Source organism: Leuciscus leuciscus (assembly GCF_965113295.1).
Source record: "Leuciscus leuciscus genome assembly, chromosome: 3".
Taxonomy (NCBI): domain Eukaryota; kingdom Metazoa; phylum Chordata; class Actinopteri; order Cypriniformes; family Leuciscidae; genus Leuciscus; species Leuciscus leuciscus.
This window is the reverse complement of record NC_138727.1, coordinates 27,739,844-27,761,478: the sequence shown is the minus strand read 5'-3', so window position 1 is coordinate 27,761,478 and position 21,635 is coordinate 27,739,844. Positions and strand designations below refer to the sequence as shown.

At 38.1% G+C, this 21,635-nt stretch overlaps 1 long non-coding RNA gene across 1 annotated transcript in view; it reads right to left on the bottom strand.

Moving 5' to 3' along the window:
* Positions 1-2,045: 2,045 nt before the first annotated feature.
* LOC309495676 overlaps positions 2,046-21,635 on the bottom strand; it is a 352,025-nt gene continuing 332,435 nt past the window's right edge. The window contains exon 3 of the long non-coding RNA XR_014204783.1: positions 2,046-2,386. This is a non-coding gene — a long non-coding RNA (uncharacterized lncRNA). The remainder of the gene's footprint in view (positions 2,387-21,635) is intronic.

Below are 21,635 nucleotides of genomic sequence, written 5' to 3'. Positions count from 1 at the left end.
CTTGCACCTCATGCAACATGTTTAGCATATCCTTCTGTCAGCACAGGATTTAAATGTGATAAATGCAGGCAGATAGTAAAGCTGACGGAGAAGATTTCAGAACTAGAGACACGGATCCAAGCTTTAATCGAGATTCATTTTAAGAGTGCAAGGGTTTTAGATACTGCTTTGGATGCGACTAGCTTAGTGAACTCTTTACATTGTTCGGTTCCGGCTGAAGTAGAGCCCATGCAGCAGGGCAATTGGGTGACGGTGAGACGCTGAAAACACCGCCCTTCCGTTCTGATTACAACTTCGAATAGATTCTCCCCTCTCAGTGATACACCCACTGTGAATCCTGTTGAATGTGCCCTAGTTATTGGCGATTCTATTACACAGAACGTGAAAACAGAGACACCAGCCACCATAGTCACATGTTTGCCGGGAGCCAGAGCGCCTGACATCAAAGTAAATTTAAAAGTGCTGGCAAATGCTAATCGTAAATTCTCTAAGATTATTATTCACGTCGGCACAAATGATGTTAGACTCCGTCAGTCGGAGATCACCAAGATTAATGTTAAAGAGGTGTGTGAACTTGCAAGTATGATGCCAGACACTGTAATTTGCTCTGGCCCCCTTCCATTTTATGTAGCACTCCTGTAAGGGAGCACGTTTATCAATAAACAGTCAGACGAGATGCTTCATATCCAGAGTTTTTACTTAGAATGAATTGTGGCAATAAATGAACAATTATTACACTTAACAATGCATGAGCTCTCTTATTTATATAATTTTATACACAAGTGCATGAGCTCGTATGTACTTCCCCTTTAAATCAACGCATCCCAAGTTCACCGTGAATAAATGAGTGCACTTAAAGTAGTGCGCATCCCACCCTAAAACAGCGACACTCTCTATATTCACAAGCCCCAATCTCACATAAAACACACGTGACAACACAGATCATACATCGGCCTTTAACTAAACAGGGCAATTTATATAAATTCAACCGTATACATTTAATCACCCTACCGTTACATACACACATGAACGATTTGCGCGCGAACCGCGTGCTCCCCAGCTGATAACTCTAGCGTTTTACATTGGATTCGCCCCGTATCGCACTTCACCCAATAATACAACACAATACCTAGCAAAAATACATTTAGTAACACTAATATTCACATGTGTGCAAATGCACGCTTCATATACCTGTAAGGGAGCACGTTTATCAATAAACAGTCAGACGAGATGCTTCATATCCAGAGTTTTTACTTAGAATGAAGCGTCTCGCGAGAACTCCCCAACTATTAGTAAACACACGCGCACACACACACGACCAATCAGATACACTTATCCCAAACATGCCATCATTACATTTTTAACCTCATACGAAATCACTAAACATATGAATTAATGCAAAACATAACATTTCAACGTCCTTAACAACATTAATATTTTATAATTATTTAAACTGATTACTGGATTAAACCTCAGGTGAACACATACAGTAAATCTTGTTCACATTTTACTCAGCATATTACACTTACAGGAGTGATGAGATACTTAGTAGATTGTCCTCACTCAATGGCTGGTTGTCTAAGTGGTGTCCGCAAAATAATATAGCATTCATAGACAATTGGAAAAGTTTTTGGGGCAGACCTGACCTGTTGAAAAGAGATGGTATTCATCCCTCCTGGGATGGTGCTGCTCTTCTCTCTAGTAATATGGCACATAGTCTTAGAGCTCAAACATGACAATCTGGGGCTCAGGTCAGGAAGCAGACAGACTGGCTAAATCGAACGTCTGCTAGCTGTCTCACATCACCCAGGTCAGATAAATCCCATCACATAGAGCCTCTTTCACCAAGATATAATCATATAGAGACTGTGTCTGTTCCCCGAATTAGGACATACAAAAAACTTCCAAACCCATCTAAGGGGGAAAATTGAATTGATGTTCAACAAATAAAAAACAGATATAATACAAATGAGAAAATGATAAAGCTTGGGTTGCTGAATATTAGATCCCTTACTTAAACATGAACCTCGTCTGAAAGGCAAAGGGGGTGGTGTTGCTGTAATTTATAGTAATATTTTTAGAATTACTAAGAAGTCTTGTTTCAAATATAATTATTTTGAAGTGTTGGTGCTTAATATAGCAATATATAGTGTAAATGATAAATCACATTTGAGATTTGTGCTGTCTACTGTATACAGGCCACCAGGGCACCATACAGACTTTATCAAAGAATTTGCTGACTTTCTATCAGAGTTAGTACTGGTTGCAGATAAAGTCATAATTGTTGGTGATTTTAATATACATGTAGATAACGAAAAAGATGCATTGGGATTGGCATTTAAAGACATTCTTAACTCTATTGGAGTTAGACAACATGTGTCAGGACCTACTCAATGTCGTAATCATACCCTAGATCTAATATTATCACACGGAATCAATGTTGATGCCGTTGAAATTCTGCAGCAGAGCGATGACATCTCAGGTCATTATCTGGTCTCTTGTAAACTTAATTTAGCCAAGGCTGCAAAGCCGACTCCGTGTTACAAATATGTTAGACCTATCACTTCTGCCACTAAAGATTGCTTTATTAATTATCTTCCTGATCAGTTTCATCATCTCAGCATCCCAGATAGCTTAGAAGAATTCGATATTGCGACAGAAACTTTTAACTCTCTCTTTTCCAGCACTTTAGACACAGTTGCTCCGTTGCGCTTAAAGAAGATTAAAGAAAATAGTCCAACGCAGTGGTACAACGAGCACACTCGGGTCCTTAAGAGAGCAGCCAGAAAAATGGAGCGCAACTGGAAGAAAACAAAACTAGAGGTATTTCACATTTCATTAAGAGAGATTGATTGCATACAGAGAGGCCTTAAAAGCTTCTAGATCTGCTTATTTTTCAACCCTATTAGAAGAAAATAAACAAAACCCTAGGTATTTATTTGAAACAGTGGCTAAACTAACGAAAAATAAAGCTTCAAGCCCAGAAGTTTCCAAGCAGCACAGCAGTAATGACTTTATGAACTTCTTCACTTACAAGATTGATAATATCAGGGAGAAAATTATAACTATGCAACCGTCTACTACAGTAGGGCACAGTACAGTACATCAGGCAGTGCATTGTAGTGTCCCTACGGAAAAATTTGATTCATTCATTGCTATAGAAGAGGAAGAATTCGTTAAACTCGTTAAATCATCTAAACCGACAACATGTATGTTAGACCCTATACCGACTAAGCTACTGAAAGAGATGCTTCCAGAGGTCATAAATCCTCTTCTTAATATCATTAATTCATCTTTGTCATTAGGATACGTACCCAAAACTTTTAAGCTGGCTATGATTAACCCCCTGGGGTCGGCTGTATCGCCGGCGATACCAGCTCGCTTTTTTTTTTTATCAGTTCAAAAGAGATTCATTTTGCTCTGTTGACTTTGATATTACAATCAAGAATCAATCGATTCTGTTAAATGTGTATTATTTTTGTGTATACTCACAATAAAAACAAAGTGTTGTGCTTTTCGCCAAATAAAGAAAAATAAACACGAAGCGAGTTCTGCCTTCTCTCTGTCAGTGAAGTCCATTCTGAAACGCGTCCGAAAATGAACCATAACTTAGCGAATACTCAGTCAAACAGGCATACAGACACACAGGCATGAAGCTTGAATTCGCTTCTTTTAAATGAAGTAATTTATATTAAAAAAATATATTCTCTGTTTATGTTATCTTTATGAAAAGAGAGAGATGTCAGGCGTTCTCATCTCAGCTCATTACGTTTTAATCTGCCCCACCCACGGAGAGCGCGCGCTATTCAAACGCAAATGACTGAGACGATCCCATACAAACTGTGAACGCCCACATATCAGCTCGAGAAAACACATCAAGTTTATTCAGATCATTGTACTTGTTTACACTGTCTCGCAGCGCTGTGAGGAATAATAATAATGGAAAATGTACCTCAGAAGGGCTGGTATTTCGAGGAGTAACGGATGGAATACTGTAGTAAGTTTTTTTTTCATTCTCGAAAAATCGCGTTTCTGTCTGTGTGTGAATGAATGAACGGCAGAGATGCGCTGTTTACCACAACTCGCAAAAAGACGGTTTAAATTTGAATTGCGTTTCTGTGTGTGAATGAATGATCTGCTTTTAGCAAACTATTTTGCTATACTGAGTAAAAATCGAGTGAAATATGTTGAAATAAAATGTATTTGTATAAGCAACGTATTAAACTGCAAATTAACATTTATATTCCTTATAATAAAAACGAAAGACCTATGTTACAAACAAATGAAAGACAACATTTCGTTGATTAGTTTTGGATAGATTACACATTTTTACTGTAAAATATCTGCCACCTCAAATAAGCTTTTGTTTGCCAATTTTTGCTAATATGTTAAATATAGTATGTTTTGTCAATGTAGGCTATATTCGAAGTAATGAATCCTTAACTTTGAAATATGTATGATAAAATGTATACTTTAGTTTTTACAAAGAAAGATTACACTTCAATTGTTGTTGTAATTGTAACCTTTTTAATAAAAAAAAATATATTTATAAGGTAGATGTAAACAAACTTTAAAAGGTAAATATAAGCCTTTTCTTTAAATAATTTTTATTGTGTTTTATTATTGACAAATTTGGGGAGAGGATTCATATTCCAAAACTGAAAATACAGTATGAGAATTAACTGCACAATTACTAGAGATGTTTTCCTTGGATATTATACAATTTGCAAGCAAAATTTATGAAAAAAATAAATAAAAAAATTGACATGCTTCCAACTGTGAACCAATTTGGTAGAATATATACATATATATATATATATATATATTTTGCTCTTGCATTCTTTCTTGTGGCTATAGGTGACACACCTGAATGAATGGCTCATTAAGTATGCGGGCCCCATTGTCTCCTCAGGTGTGAACCACTACATATGCATGATGCTGTTGAATGGTTGACGCCCCTTGCGCATATTGCCTTTACAAACAAAAAGTGTTTTACAAGATTTAAATCAATGTATTGTGTTATGTGAATGATAAGGGCAGGATGATTTTCACATCATTTTGAAGAAAAAACTCTAGGTAACGACATCCATTAGTCAAAAGTCTTATTGTCACATATTTAGTATGTGTTTTGTGGCCTTATTTCAGAAACTTTAGTTTTTAGTTTTTTCAATAACCATGCATAAACATTATTCTCTCAAAAATACAAACATGTACATGCATGTTGCTCACATATTATGGTAGCCCTGTTTGTGCTAAATAGAGTGTAATTACACCTTTGCCATTAATATGTTTATAAGCAACTGAAAAAAGCACAAATGTCAGGGCATGTCAGAACATCTCAAGGACCCCAAAATCCCTCAGACCCCAGAGGGTTAAACCGCTTGTTAAAAAAAAGCAACTTGATCGTACAGAATTAGTCAATTACAGGCCGATCTCGAATCGACCTTTTCTGTCAAAGATACTAGAAAAGGCGGTATCCTCACAACTATGTTCCTTTTTAGAAAGAAATGATATCTGCGTGGATTTTCAGTCAGGATTTAGACCGTGCCATAGTACTGAGACTGCTCTCATTAGAGTTACAAATGATTTGCTCTTATCATCTGATTGTGGTTGTATCTCTCTATTAGTGTTACTCGATCTTAGTGCTGAATTTGATACTATTGACCACAACATTCTTTTAAATAGACTCGAAAATTATGTTGGCATTAGTGGAATTGCATTAGCATGGTTTAAATCATACTTATCTGACCGTTATCAGTTTGTAGCAGTAAATGAAGAAATGTCTCATCGATCACAAGTTCAGTATGGCGTACCACAAGGCTCAGTACTAGGACCGTTGCTTTTCACTCTGTACATGCTACCCTTGGGAGATATCATTAGGAAGCATGGAATTAGTTTTCACTGTTATGCTGATGATACTCAGCTCTATATTTCTTCACGCCCTGACGAAACTTACCGATTCACAAAATTAACAGAATGCATAGGTGATATAAAAAATTGGATGACTAGTAATTTCCTACAACTTAATTCTGAAAAAACAGAGATACTAATTATTGGACAAAAAACGTCCTCACGTAATAATCTAGAATACTGTCTAACACTTGATGGCTGCTCTGTCAAGTCTTCGTCGTCGGTTAGGAACCTGGGTGTGCTCTTTGATACCGATCTTTAATTTGAAAGTCACGTGTCTTTTATCTGTAAAACCGCATTTTTCCATCTTAAAAATATACCTAAATTACGTCATATGCTCTCATTGACAAATGCGGAACAATTAGTCAATGCGTTCATGACATCAAGGCTAGATTATTGTAATGCTATTATGGAAGTATGACCAAATTAGCCCAGTTCTGTCAACACTGCACTGGCTCCCTATTAAACATTGTATACATTTTAAAATATTGCTGATTACTTACAAAGCACTAAATGGTTTAGCTCCGCAGTACTTGAGCGAGCTCTTAACGCATTATAGTCCTTCACGTCTATTGCGATCTCAAAATTCCGGCCAGTTGATAATACCTAGAATATCAAAATCGACTGCCGGTGGTAGATCCTTTTCCTTTTTAGCACCAAAACTCTGGAACAGTCTTCCTAACATTGTCCGGGAAGCAGACACACTCTGTCAGTTCAAAGCTAGACTAAAAACACATCTCTTTGACCTAGCATACACATAACACATTATAGACTTTTATATTTCAATGTTAGGCTGCATAGATTAAGGTCAGCCGGAACCGGGAACACTTCCCATAAATCCTGATGTACTCATTACATCATAAGAAGAATGGCGTCTACGCTAATTAGTCTCTCTGTTTATCCCAAGGTTTACCGCAGTCCGCCGGATCCAGGCTGTACCCAGATCTGAAGAGGGACCTGCGCCTGGACGCGACGACAGCGCAGTCCTGAAATGTCAACTATGCTCTTCCCTGCGAAGGCCTCCCTCCCCTCCCTTTACCTATCTACAGATAAAGCGTTGTCGGGATAATTCCGGTTCGCGTGGCTATGTGGAAGCGATAAAAATTCTGTATTATTAATTTTACAGTGGGTACGGAAAGTATTCAGACCCCCTTAAATGTTTCACTCTTTGTTATATTGCAGCCATTTGCTAAAATCATTTAAGTTCATTTTTTTCCCTTATTATTGTACACACAGCACCCCATATTGACAGAAAAACACAGAATTGTTGACATTTTTGCACATTTATTAAAAAAGAAAAACTGAAATATCACATGGTCCTAAGTATTCAGACCCTTTGCTGTGACTATCATATATTTAACTCCTGTCCATTTCTTCTGATCATCCTTGAGATGGTTCTACACCTTCATTTGAGTCCAGCTGTGTTTGATTATACTGATTGGAGGAAAGCCACACACCTGTCTATATAAGACCTTCCAGCTCACAATGCATGTCAGAGCAAATGAGAATCATGAGGTCAAAGGAACTGCCTGAAGAGCTCAGAGACAGAATTGTGGCAAGGCACAGATCTGGCCAAGGTTACAAAAAAAAATTTCGGCTGCACTTAAGGTTCCTAAGAGCACACTGGCCTCCATAATCCTTAAATGGAAGACGTTTGGGACAACCAGAAACCAGCCCTTCCTAGAGCTGGCCGTCCGGCAAAACTGAGCTATCGGGGGAGAAGAGCCTTGGTGAGAGAGGTAAAGAAGTGTAAGATATTTGTATTTGTAGTGATTTGTCAATTTAGCTCAAAGGAATTATTAATTAATTTATAGGGAATTCGAAAGAGTCACTTATTACAACCGAGCAAATGACTCGTTCGTGGTTCATTTGAACTGGCTGTAACTATCAACTCTGCAACGGATATACATATCCGAACTATAGTGAAACACTATAGTTAGCAAGGTAACTTAGATCAGAAGTTTAAGACATTAAATTCGTAAGCACATAACACAAGTAATACTTCTCTTTAAAATACAAACAAGACTTTATTGATTATTCTAATACATAAAACTAATATCTAACACAAACACACGCACACACATTCATACGAGTTGCAGAAAGAAAGAAAGTGAGGAAAGAATAAGTTTTAAGAGTGAGATGATGAAATCCCAAGTTTCTATATGCACTTATAAGACATGACCTGGAACGAACCATCAATCATTAATTTAACCCTTCTATCGTTTCTTAGACAGGTTATTACATTTATATCAATACACCAGTTCAGCTTAAGAGTCTGGAGGCAGTACTTGCTTGTCTTTGCTTTGGGGATTCCCTTTGTCTGCTAAAAAGGGGTTTCCCTTCGTTGGCTGGTGTCCTCAAGTGCCTGATGTCTGGGGCGGCCAGTCACGTGGTGTGCTGGCGGCTGAATGAAAGTCTTTGAAGCTGAAAGCAGGCTTTGCAGTCGAATCGTGGACCGAAACTTTGTCGCAAAACTTAAATTAAAACCGAGACTCACCACGGAAAAGAAAGGAAACTAAGAAAAGAAAGGAAATTGAGATGAGAGTAGATGATGGCTTGAATGAAGTTGTTTAACCCATGTTATTCTGATCTTGATTTGGGTTCTTTCGTCTGCGCGTTTACATGGTTACTGGTCTGTCTGGTCTCTTCTCCCTTCTCCCTTCGCGCACTTTTCTAACCTTGTTGAGAACTCTTCTTTGCTTTGTTCGGGTCTAAGATTTTAAACTCACATGTTTGTCCGGCCTCCTGGATCAGTTCTGACCAATTAGACACTGTCTTTATTTAGGAGGTGGCGTTCTCTTCACTTCTTATCATAAATCAAGCTTATCTGTGCTCTCCTTACTCTCTAAGCTCTAGCAGAGAGGACAGAGGCCACAGTTTAGACATTATTACTATTATAAGAATATGAAACATTTTACACAGATTTCAATTAGGGCTGTAGCTATCGATTATTTTAGTAATCGAGTATTCTACGGATTATTCCATCGATTAATCGAGTAATCGGATAAAGAATTGTGGTAATAAAAATAGATCCAAGTGAACAACAGCCTTTAAAATTACTTAAAGACAAATAGGTAGCACTTTACAATATGGTTCATTAGTTACTAAGAATGAACAATATTTATTTCTACAGCATTTATTAATCTTAGTTCATGTTAATTTCAACATTTACTAATACATTATAAAATTAAAGGTTGTATTTGTTAACATTAATGTAGTGAACTAACATGAACAAACAATGAACAGCTGTATTTGTATGAACAAATGTTAGCTATTGTTCATTGTTAGTTCATGTTGATTAATACATTAATGTTAACTAATGAGCCTTATTGTAGTGTTACCCAAATAATAAGCAATAATTATTGGTTCAAATAAAGTATGAAAAAAGTAATCATATGGGTTTTATTGAACAACGCTGTTAAAATACACCATGTAAAATATATGATAACTAATAAACATAACATTTAATTCAAATGTCAACTTAATCTTTCATATTTGGTCACTTCTGTACGATAGAAATGCAACAGCTGCCGTCATTTCTTGAAAAGAACATGTGCACGTTAAAACATGCAAGCAGTGCAAGGGTTAAACTTTTATTTTGTAATCGCGATGAACAACAATTCGCACATGAGAATATATGCGATTGCGAATATATTTCTGAATATATTCAGAAACATACTTATGTATTCTCCTGTGTTGGCGAAGATTTATAAATGAGCTGCGTTACTAATCTTGTGAAACGGCGCAGACTGCGTGCAGATGAACGTTAAGCCACACAAACTCACAGCACGCAAAGATGGAGTTTGAGAAACCCGAGACGCTCCACGCATATAAATGATGATGACAGTTACTATGAAACACGCGTCCGGGGTTTTGCGTTCCCAAATGCACATTATTGGAAACTTAAACAAACAGAATATGCAGAGACTGAGTATGTGTGGAGCAGCGTTTACTGTGAACAGAGCTGAGGTACTTTTAACACAATCTGCACGCATGTAAATAATTAAACCGTCATGCTTCTCTGTGATTTCACGATATCATGATGTAAACAGTTAAATATCGCGTAGCCTTAGAAAACTGTGTAATAATGCGGTTCATGTACTCTCGTCTGTGGAATGCGCCACTTCCGGTATTTTGCCGGTTACTCGACACGGGTAAATTGCAATCGAGGATTTTTTTAAATCGAGTACTCGACTTTAATCGAGGAATCGTTACAGCCCTAATTTCAATCAAGCCATCTTTTGAATTAAGAACATACGATCATGCTGACAGGAAGCACGACACACTTTCATTCACACACCTAATAGTTATAACAATTACATGAATTATATGGGATCTAAGCATATTAGACACACACATATTGTAGACACAAAAAATAATCATGTAGTTGCATGATGTTTGATTTTAAGTCCATCGAAAATTGTTCTGGGATGATTGTATGTATAGTTATAGTCAAAGTCTCAGTCTCTTTGGTTTGAAGTGATTTTAAAACTCTGGGTCATTGAGAAGTCCTTAAGGAGACTGGGGTCTGTTTTGTGTCTGTGTGGAGTCCAGCAGCTTCTCTGCTGTTATCTTGATCGAGCACTGAGCTGTGCCATCTCTGAGCCAATCATTCTTTTCCAAGCTATCTCACATTGACAAGTTCTTCCTTTAGTTTGGCTCATCTCTTTGAAGCTTGCATGGCCGTAAAGTTACGGAGTTACGTTTGAACAAATCACCTGGAAGATTCATTTGTGTTTTGGTTCGCACTCAATCCTACAGAAGAACCCAAAGATCACTGTGGCTGAGCTCCAGAGATGCAGTCGGGAGATGGGAGAAAGTTGTAGTAAGTCAACCATCACTGCAGCCATCCACCAGTCGGGGCTTTATGGCAGAGTGGCCCGACGGAAGCCTCTCCTCAGTGCAAGACACATGAAAGCACACCTGAAGGACTCCAAGATGGTGATAAATAAGATTCTCTGGTCTGATGAGACCAAGATAGAACTTTTTGGTCTTAACCCCCTGGGGTCGGCGGTATCGCCGGCGATACCAGCTCGCTTTTTTTTTTTTTATCAGTTCAAAAGAGATTAATTTTGCTCTGTTGACTTTGATATTACAAACACGTTTCATACATCAATCGATTCTGTTAAATGTGTATTATTTTTGTGTATACTCACAATAAAAACAAAGTGAAAAGACTCCGGCCATTCCATTCCCTTTCTACTCCATTTCGCTCTTTCCAAGATACTTTCCCACTTGCCACCTGACCACGCCCACCTCACCTGTTGTCTATAAATTGCTTCTACACCTCTTGGCTCACTTTTTGCACTTTCTCCTGGCACTCTGATGTATATTGTGTGTGTCTTCATCAGTTAACCACACAAACCATGCATCTCAACCAAAGACAACCGTAACAATAAATAAACTACTACTGGTGTTGCAATAAACCTTGCCTTCTCCTTGCTTCCATCATCACTCCATATCATCTGACGTCTTCTGACCGAGACTCTGTTTGCTCACCAAACCCTCACTTCACCTGAACCATTCCCATTATAGTACAGTTCCTTCACAAAGTGTTTTGCTTTTTGCCAAATAAAGAAAAATAAACACGAAGCGAGTTCTGCCTTCTCTCTGTCAGTGAAGTCCATTCTGAAACGCGTCCGAAAATGAACCATAACTGAGCGAATACTCAGTCAAACAGGCATACAGACACACAGGCATGAAGCTTGAATTCTCTTCTTTTAAATGAAGTAATTTATATAAAAAACAAATATTCTCAGTTCATGTAATCTGTAAGAAAAGAGCGAGATGTCAGTCGTTCTCATCTCATCTAATTATTTTTAATGTGACTCCGCCCACGGAGAACGCGCGCTATTCAAACGCAAATTACTGAGGCAATCCATACAGACCTGTGAATGCCCACATATCAGCTCGAGAAAACACAAGTTTAATCAGATCATTGTACTTGTTTACACCGTCTCGCAGCGCTGTGAGGAATAATAATAATGGAAAATGTACCTCAGAAGTGCTGGTATTTCGAGGAGCAACGGATGGAATACTGTAGTAAGTTTTTTTTTCATTCTCAAGTAAATCGCGTTTCTGTCTGTGTGTGAATGAATGAACGGCAGAGATGCGCTGTTTACCACAACTCGCAAAAAGACGGTTTAAATTTGAATTGCGTTTCTGTGTGTGAATGAATGATCTGCTTTTAGCAAACTATTTTGCTATACTGAGTAAAAATCGAGTGAAATATGTTGAAATAAAATGTATTTGTATAAGCAACGTATTAAACTGCAAATTAACATTTATATTCCTTATAATAAAAACGAAAGACCTATGTTACAAACAAATGAAAGACAACATTTCGTTGATTAGTTTTGGATAGATTACACATTTTTACTGTAAAATATCTGCCACCTCAAATAAGCTTTTGTTTGCCAATTTTTGCTAATATGTTAAATATAGTATGTTTTGTCAATGTAGGCTATATTTGAAGTAATGAATCCTTAACTTTGAAATATGTATGATAAAATGTATACTTTAGTTTTTACAAAGAAAGATTACACTTCAATTGTTGTTGTAATTGTAACCTTTTTAATAAAAAATATATATTTACAAGGTAGATGTAAACAAATTTTAAAAGGTAAATATAAGCCTTTTCTTTAAATAATTTTTATTGTGTTTTATTATTGACAAATTTGGGGAGAGGATACATATTCCAAAACTGAAAATACAGTATGAGAATTAACTGCACAATTACTAGACATGTTTTCCTTGGATATTATACAATTTGCAAGCACAATTTGTGAAACAAATAAAATAATTGACATGCTTCCAACTGTGAACCAATTTGGTAGAATATATATATATATATATATATATATATATATATATATATATATATATATATATATATATATATATATATATATATATATATATTGCTCTTGCATTCTTTCGTGTGGCTATAGGTGACACACCTGAATGAATGGCTCATTAAGTATGCGGGCCCCATTGTCTCCTCAGGTGTGAACCACTACATATGCATGATGCTGTTGAATGGTTGACGCCCCTTGCACATATTGCCTTTACAAACAAAAAGTGTTTTACAAGATTTAAATCAATGTATTGTGTTATGTAAATGATTAGGTAGGATGATTTTCACATCATTTTGAAGAAAAAACTCTAGGCAACGACATCCATTAGTCAAAAGTCTTATTGACACATATTTAGTATGTGTTTTGTGGCCTTATTTCAGAAACTTTAGTTTTTAGTTTTTTCAATAACCATGCATAAACATTATTCTCTCAAAAATTCAAACATGTACATGCATGTTGCTCACATATTATGGTAGCCCTGTTTGTGCTAAATAGAGTGTAATTATACCTTTGCCATTAATATGTTTATAAGCAACTGAAAAAAGCACAAATGTCAGGGCATGTCAGAACATCTCAAGGACCCCAAAAACCCCTCAGACCCCAGAGGGTTAATTCTAAGCGGTATGTGTGGAGAAAACCAGGCACTGCTCATCACCTGTCCAATACAGTCTCAACAGTGAAGCATGGTGGTGGCAGCATCATGCTGTGGGGTTGTTTTTCAGCTGCAGGGACAGGACGACTGGTTGCAATCGAGGGAAAGATGAATGCGGCCAAGTACAGGGATATCTTGGACGAAAACCTTCTCCAGAGTGCTCTGGACCTCAGACTGGGCCGAAGGTTCACCTTCCAACAAGACAATGACCCTAAGCACACAGCTAAAATAACGAAGGAGTGGCTTCACAACAACTCCGTGACTGTTCTTGAATGGCCCAGCCAGAGCCCTGACTTAAACCCAATTGAGCATCTCTGGAGAGACCTGAAAATGGCTGTCCACCAACGTTTACAATCCAACCTGACAGAACTGGAGAGGATCTGCAAGGAGGAATGGCAGAGGATACCCAAATCCAGGTGTGAAAAACTTGTTGCATCTTTCCCAAAAAGACTCATGGCTGTATTAGATCAAAAGGGTGCTTCTACTAAATACTGAGCAAAGGGTCTGAATACTTAGGACCATGTGATATTTCAGTTTTTCTTTTTTAATAAATGTGCAAAAATGTCAACAATTCTGTGTTTTTCTGTCAATATGGGGTGCTGTGTGTACAACAATGAGGGGGGAAAAATGAACTTAAATGATTTTAGCAAATGGCTGCAATATAACAAAGAGTGACAAATTTAAGGGGGTCTGAATACTTTCCGAACCCACTGTAAGGCCAGACAAGTTGTATGTTGAGGGTTGATTTGTAGGGAAGGACTACACGTCATATATTCAAATGCTCACACCTATAGACTGAACTCGTAATAAGCATGTGCACGCCATCGACGTTCTCACTGGTTCGCGTTTTTGAAGTTTGCGCAGAAAGAACTTAAGAGTTTTCTGTTAAAACGGTGTCGTGTTAGCGGCCCCTAAGTTAATAACTAATGATCGTTGCGACGGAAGTGAATCAAACTAACTTTAGCTGGACAATAACTTTATTCTAGAGCTGCTATAAAGCCAAAACACTTTACTTTAATTTCCTATTATCAATGTAAAGCTGCTTTGGAACATTCTACATTGTTAAAAGCGCTATATAAATGAAGATGACTTGACTTGACTTGGATGCTCTAGAAGGAACCTTTTTAGCTGAACTTGCAGTTATTCTCAATTTTCTTGCATTGTGCCACAAATCAGAAGAACTCTGCTCCCTTGTTTCAGATTCTAAAGTAGAAGCCTGTGCACTGCTCACTTGAACATTAAACTCATAGAAACTTTTACATGTCTCACATGTGAGATCAGAACCGGCATGGGTTTGATGGGGTCTTAAAAATCTTGCATCTGCTGCAGTATTTGCAAGGCTACAGGTTTGCACTACTGGTTTTACACTGTAACACTTGCCCAATAGACTGTTTTTTTAACAGGAAAAGTGGCTTTGTTGGGTCTTTGTCTACATTATTTATAAATTCTGCATGTTACATATTGTGGGGTGTTTGGTAGTGGCTGAGCATCTGACACCCTAATGCTAAATTCATCCCCTGCCCTGTGGTGTCCCTCAGTCGTTTTGGCTCAATGTTCCTGACTGTCCCTGCATTCCACCTGTGCTGCTCATCTGTGCAGCCCTGTCTTCCCGGTAGTAACTGCATTTTCAACCTGTCATGAGCACATTCACCTAACACGTTACCAGAGTCTGATCTACATCCATTTGCCATGTGTTTCATATTGTGTCAACCCCACATCGCGAAACTAAATAAAAAAAAAATGTAAAACATTCATCAAAAATGATCTGATCACGTTATTTTTATTAAATCACAGATCACAATCCAGCAATACATGAACATCCGACAGTCTCTATCACCCCCGACTGCTGCAGCATAACCCAAGCAATAAGTTTAGGCTGGCACTTTGACTCCTGTCTACCTCTGCTTTTAAAAAGACATAGTGTGAAGACACGGAGAGTGCTTCAGTAAAGAAATGCGCCCGACTTTATTACTAAAGAAGTAATTGAAGGCCTCGGTGCTTTTGTAATTGCACATCTCCTCACGATCTACACCCTCCGAAAAGATAAAATAATTAATGATGTCAATATGGCTAACTCCTGGCCATAGCTTCATGTCATCCACCCAACCTGTCAATTTTGAGGGATGTGGCACTCTCATACGGTCGCCTTCACGATCTTTTGAGATTTCATCGGCGGTCTGTAGCCACCGACTACTTCCCATCTTGACCGAACAATTGTCTACTACTACTTGTGCGAAGAATAAGGTGAATAAAGTACCTACTCTTTTAGCGCTCATTAAGTAAGTACTTATTGAAATTAAGTACCTACTCATTGAGTATGTGGTTTCGAACGCAGCCATTGAAAATGTGATGATGTGCAAAATGTATATTATGAGTAAATTATTATTTTTTTACCTTTGATGCATGTAAACATGTTGTAGGACAACACACAACATCACAACAACATTAGGAAACTTTAAAATAGCATAATAAGGGCCCTTTAATATATTTGTGAAATTTCTATCAAAATATTTGAGATTGGAGAATTAAACTGATCTGTTTCAAGTATTACTTAAAGCAGGGCTCAGTAGTTTCGGGATTTCTTCGCTGTATTCTCGCTTTTTGCTCGCAGGTTTCTCTCTAGAGCTCCCCCCACAGCTTCGGAATAGATATTTGACAACACTGTTGTAAAAACTCGTTGGCGATTCTCAGACACCATGGCTAGTAGATCAACGACATCAAAGCAGAGGGGACATTCTTTAAAACGTCGTCTTCATTCGGGTTCGAACAGCGTGAGGGAGCGCAATAATGACAGCATTTTAGCAGATTTCTTTTGGCCGTAAAGCAATTGTTTACATCGCGAGACCTGATATCACGCGATACTTCCTGACGCGGCGGCCGGCGGCCCGCCGGCTCAAAGTTGCAAGTGCGGATTTTCCGCTCACGGGCACCAGGGGGGTGCGAAACGACCACCATTCAACCCGAAATAAGTAATATAACCATTCCAATGACTCCGAAGCTGTTCAGTTAAGGTAAAAAAGTTACTTAGATCACCTTTAATTCAAATCAATATTATTAATATATTTAACACACTAAGAAATTGAGTAAGTTTACTCAATTAAAACAATGCACCCCTCCCCCACCCTCTGGCGTGACGACAACTCAAGGTTGAATGATCGCGGGCTGTTTGAATTATTTCTCTCCAGTCCAGAACAGCTCTCTCTTCTCAGCGTCGCAGAATTGGTGCATTTCCTCTGTGAAATTCAGGTTTGTGTATGTTTTCTTTTATCTATAAAATCATTACTGTGCTTAAATCATTTTATTTAATGCAAAACAACATACAGAGGCGTAATGTGACACCTAAACGAGAGTCTTTTCGCGTGATTGAAACGCCTTGCATAAAACACACAACTTTATTCCTAATGATAATGAATATAATTAATTTGGATGATAAAATGTCCTCAGAACTGTGCACTGTTTGTTTATTGGCAGGTTATGGAGTCAGTCGCTCGCAGTATCTTTCGGCTATGAGTGAAACGCAGGACGGCGGTCTGAAGTTCGAAGTTCACCCGGAGAGCACGAGTCCGTCTCCGGCATGAGAACCAGCGCTGATCCGGTGGAAATTGGATAAAAGACTGGTTGATTACACTTGAATTAGGCCTGAATGTTTAAATGTTTCATTTTTACTTCTAAAATGTTTGTTACATGAGTTTAAATGTAGGCAATATTGTATACATGTCAAAACAGTGTAAAATATGCTGTATTGCTGTACTCATCGCCAATAAAGGCCAATGTCATGTATACTGGTGGTTGTATGGAATACTATTTTACAAAGGTTTAAATAAATAAATAAAAACAGTCAATATTACTCATAAATATTGGTTTTTAAATGTTTAAATGTTAAATTATTTCTACTCAATTTTATTTGTTAATGTACAAGATTTTTTTTTTTTTTTTTTTACTTGCATTTAGTCAATTCATACAGTATATTTCATTGATTTCACAGCTTTAAAATGTACTAAATTTTTTTGAGTGTAAAAATGTTTAACCAAAAAAAATTTGTAAATCATAGTTCAAATTTTTAGAGTGTATTCAATTATGGCAGTGTTTTCAATAAGTGTTACTGTGGACAGAGGGATAACCCTAAACCAACAGGTTATGTTACACTGCAATACAGTACAGGGCCAGATACAGAAAATGCCACAGTTGTGATACAGCTGCATTTAGGCATAAGAGTGGTTCTAAAGGAAAGGCCAGGGATTTGCTAAAATGCAAAAGGGTCATTATTGGTCATGTGAATGTAACTGTAAGTCACAAGTATAGCCAAATATGTGCACATACTATCTCTACCCCTAAACCTTCCCCTAATTTAACGCTAAATTGAGAAGGAAATGATAGGTGAAAAGCACATATACCTAACCCTGGTAGTAAGCATATCGTTATATATGTGATATCGTTATATATGCGTTATATAGCATAATATGATGTGAAAACACCATTTGATCATTTAAGTAAATGTAACAGCCTACAAATAAAAACAAATATACAGATATGCAATCCTACGTTTAAAACATTTGTTTTATTTTTTTCTATCGTTGCAACGCTATTTGCTGTCTCTTTGTGTTGCTTTGAGCGTGATTGGTTAATCTGAACGCCATCCAGGAATCTGGCCAATGACAACTGCTTTTGCCAGCCTTTTACCGGTCAAATTTAAATATACATCTGTTGGAGCGTGTGCCGCTACTCGGCTTCTAATCTGCAGTAGCCTACTGCTTCGGTCAGTCAACTAGTAATGGCTTTTACGTGTATTATTTTACATCTGACAGCAAAATTCTTATTTTGAGAGAATTTGGGTTGTGGTATGTCGATTGAGAACGAAAAAACCTGAATATTAACACAGACATTTAACAATGGCTAACGGACATATTGCAAACAGCAGAAGGTAAATAGATTTTATTATATATAATTTTTCTACTGTTACATTAAAGGGTAACTAAACCCTAAACGAACTTTTTTTAGTTAATGATCTGTACGAATGGGGCTTTATTAGTGCTGTTCATTGATTCGAGTAACTTTTTTGACATTTGGGTATAAAGTGTTTTAATTTTACAATAAATGGTGTAAAAACGTCTGAGTGCTGCCCTCTTCAGGTTGAACGGTGGCTACTGCAGTTGAATTTTCCTATTGGATGTTTGCGGTGGCAAGTGACGTAAGCGGTGGCAGGTGACGTAAGCAGGTTCCAGCTCACCACGCCCCTGGTACGAGCTCACCACGCCCTTGGTATGAGCTAGCGTAGATTTATCTGTATTTATTTAGTACAGTGGTCAGGGGGGTACGTAGGTGTAGTGTTGTTGGTTGCAACATCACTGTTGGACTGCATAGCTTTCCAGCAGACTTGGAAATTAGGCGCCAGTGTTTGCATGCACTTGGCCTGGAAGACCGTGAGTGTGAAACCTGCATTTTACACGGGATTGCTTCTCCAATGCAATAGAGGTGGAAATGGGCTTCTCCACACAGCTCGCGCTGAAAAGCAACGCAGTGCCAAACGCTGCTACTCCTGCATGGACTCTACCACCGCAGCGGCGTCTTGATGTGAGTGATCATATATATTTCAATCGCAATTTATGGTTAGGCTAAAGTTAATCCTCTGGGGTCGACAAACGCGTCGGCGCATTTTGCGACCCTGTGAGCAAACTCTCCATTTTAGAGAGTCTGACAGCAGGACTCTCAGGTGCACGCCCTCCCGCTCACGGTTCGTCCCCTCCATCTCCGCTGGGGTCTGCCCACTTTTCTAGCATTTTTCAAATATTGCCAGTGGGTGGAGTCAGGCTCTGACCAGGGGTTTAGTTACCCTTTAAGATATAGTGCATTGAAGTGAGATGCTAATCGAGATTATATATTATGTTTTTGTGTTTTGTTATTGTTTTAATAATGTTAAGCTAGGGCTGGCCATTATGACGATGTCGTGGCGATGGTATAAAGAGACAAAATCAGCAGCCAATAGGCTTATTTGAAATTAGCAAAATCTGCGCAGAATCAATAGGTTTGTTTGAGATGCGCCTTGCCTCGCCTGAAATGTATGCGAGAGTAGGCGGCTACAGTGAGGGGAGGAGTGAAAAAAGTGCAGGCAAGACGGACAGTTCTCTCTTCTCGCAGTGGATCTGACACCTGTGAGATCAAAGATGGATATCGCGGGATTCACGGGATTCACCTCGTGCCCGGTGTTGCTAATAAACTGGATGTAATTTAAGTTCTGTTGCTTTTATATGAAAATAATTATAATGAACAAGACACCCTTTTAATTAGGCAACATACCAAATATGTGTTTATCTATCATTTTTACTTTAATTACAGACATGTTTTATATATATTTTTTATAAATATGACAACAATCAAATAACCCATAGATCACACTGTCAGAGAGTTTGGGAATACTAACACATAATTTATACACAAAAAACATGAGATCAGAGTTTTAAAATCAAACAGTTTAAAAGATAACAATACATCACTGTTGTTTAAACCAATGAGCATTAAAGGAGTCATATAATGTCATTTTTGTACAAGCTAATATGATTCTTTAGGGTCTAAATTAAAAGTTTGTAATATACTTTAATTAAAAATTCTCATTAGTATTGTAAGAAAACACTCATTTTACCTGGTCAAAAACAGCTCTGTTTTCAGCACACCGTTTAAGTGCATGCGTCTTTAAATGATAATGAGCTTTGCTCACCCCGCCCCTCTGTTCTGTGCGCACACTGTTTGTAACACAATAACACAATAACCATAACGCGTCGTTCATTATAAACGTGGGATTATGAATTTTTGTACATAGAAAACATGCCGTAATGTACCGTGAGTGTAAAAATAGCCGCATTCATCGTGAAGCGTGCAAGCGATTTGCAAAGATTAATATAAAGATTAATATAAAGGTCAATAAAACGTTACACTCACTTCAGTTCTTCTGGAGGTGCAGCAGGAACACGAATAGTCAGGAGCAGCTTCTTAGCAAATAACCAGCTTTTTACTGATCCTCGTTTGTAAAGCAGTCTGGTGAAATGATTCGCGCAAACATGAAAGCATTGACGTTGATTGTGGGGAATATTCCCTTCGAAAACAAACTCAGCCACTGCGTCTTCAGCTGTACGGATTTAGGAACATCAATATGACTGCTGTGTTCTTTATTACACCCAAGAACAGAACACCACAATCGCTTAGACACCATTCTACTCAGTGTTCCAGCTATCAACAATGAACAAGCTAATATGGTCGGCGCGTGCTATGATTGAAAGCTCGCTCGCGAGGGCGGGTCTGTGTTGAAACGCTGCTGTCAATCAACCATCGTGGGAGGGGCGTCGATTCAGCTTGATTTGAGATGGGAGGAAACATATAAGAAGATTTAAAAAAAAACACTGGATGGATTTTTATCATTTTATGATGGTTGTGTACAGGCACTGCCAACACACATTTCAGTACAATCAACTTGTAAAAGTGCATGTACCATTATATGACCCCTTTAAGCTGTGTCGTCAGCAAGTCGTTTCCCATCGTGCTTTTGATCAGCGCAGTCGGTGGAGAGCAACTGCGCTCGACTGCAGAATTCGACACGTCTGCCTTGCGATCGCGAGAGTTTTTTGACATATGTCAGCATGACATCAGAGCAAGGCGGACCGCTCTAGGACACATTTCTAACCGGCATGCATCTCGCGGCGATCACCTGCGATCGGTTCTGCGCAGATTTTGCTCATCTCAAACAAGCCTAATCACTGCTGATCACCGCAAAACCACATACGTCATTATGCAATAGGAAGCTTGGGCTGCAGACTGTTGTGAAACACGCTAAGGACCGTTTGCCAAGGCTGTGGATTAGAGGTAAAAATGTTGTAAAGAATGTTCATATCGTTTTGCTTCTTAATATCATCAGGAGTCACGGGTATTAATTTTGTTTTGTCTGCATATGTTTTTTTGGATCTCAAAGTGATGGCATTCATTTACGTCCATTATATGAATCACAGAGGACCACGGTTTCAGCTAAAAATTCTGTTCTACTGAAGAAAAAAGTCACCTACATCTGGGATGGCCTGAGGGTACTTAGGTAAAGTTGGTTCTCTTACGAGAGGTCTCTCGTACTTGCGTAAGATATCTTACGCTAGGGGAAAACCTCTTTTCCTCGAGATATTGAAGCCAAAAATTATCCTTAATTTTGCAATAATGTAAAACGCATTGCAGCAGCATGC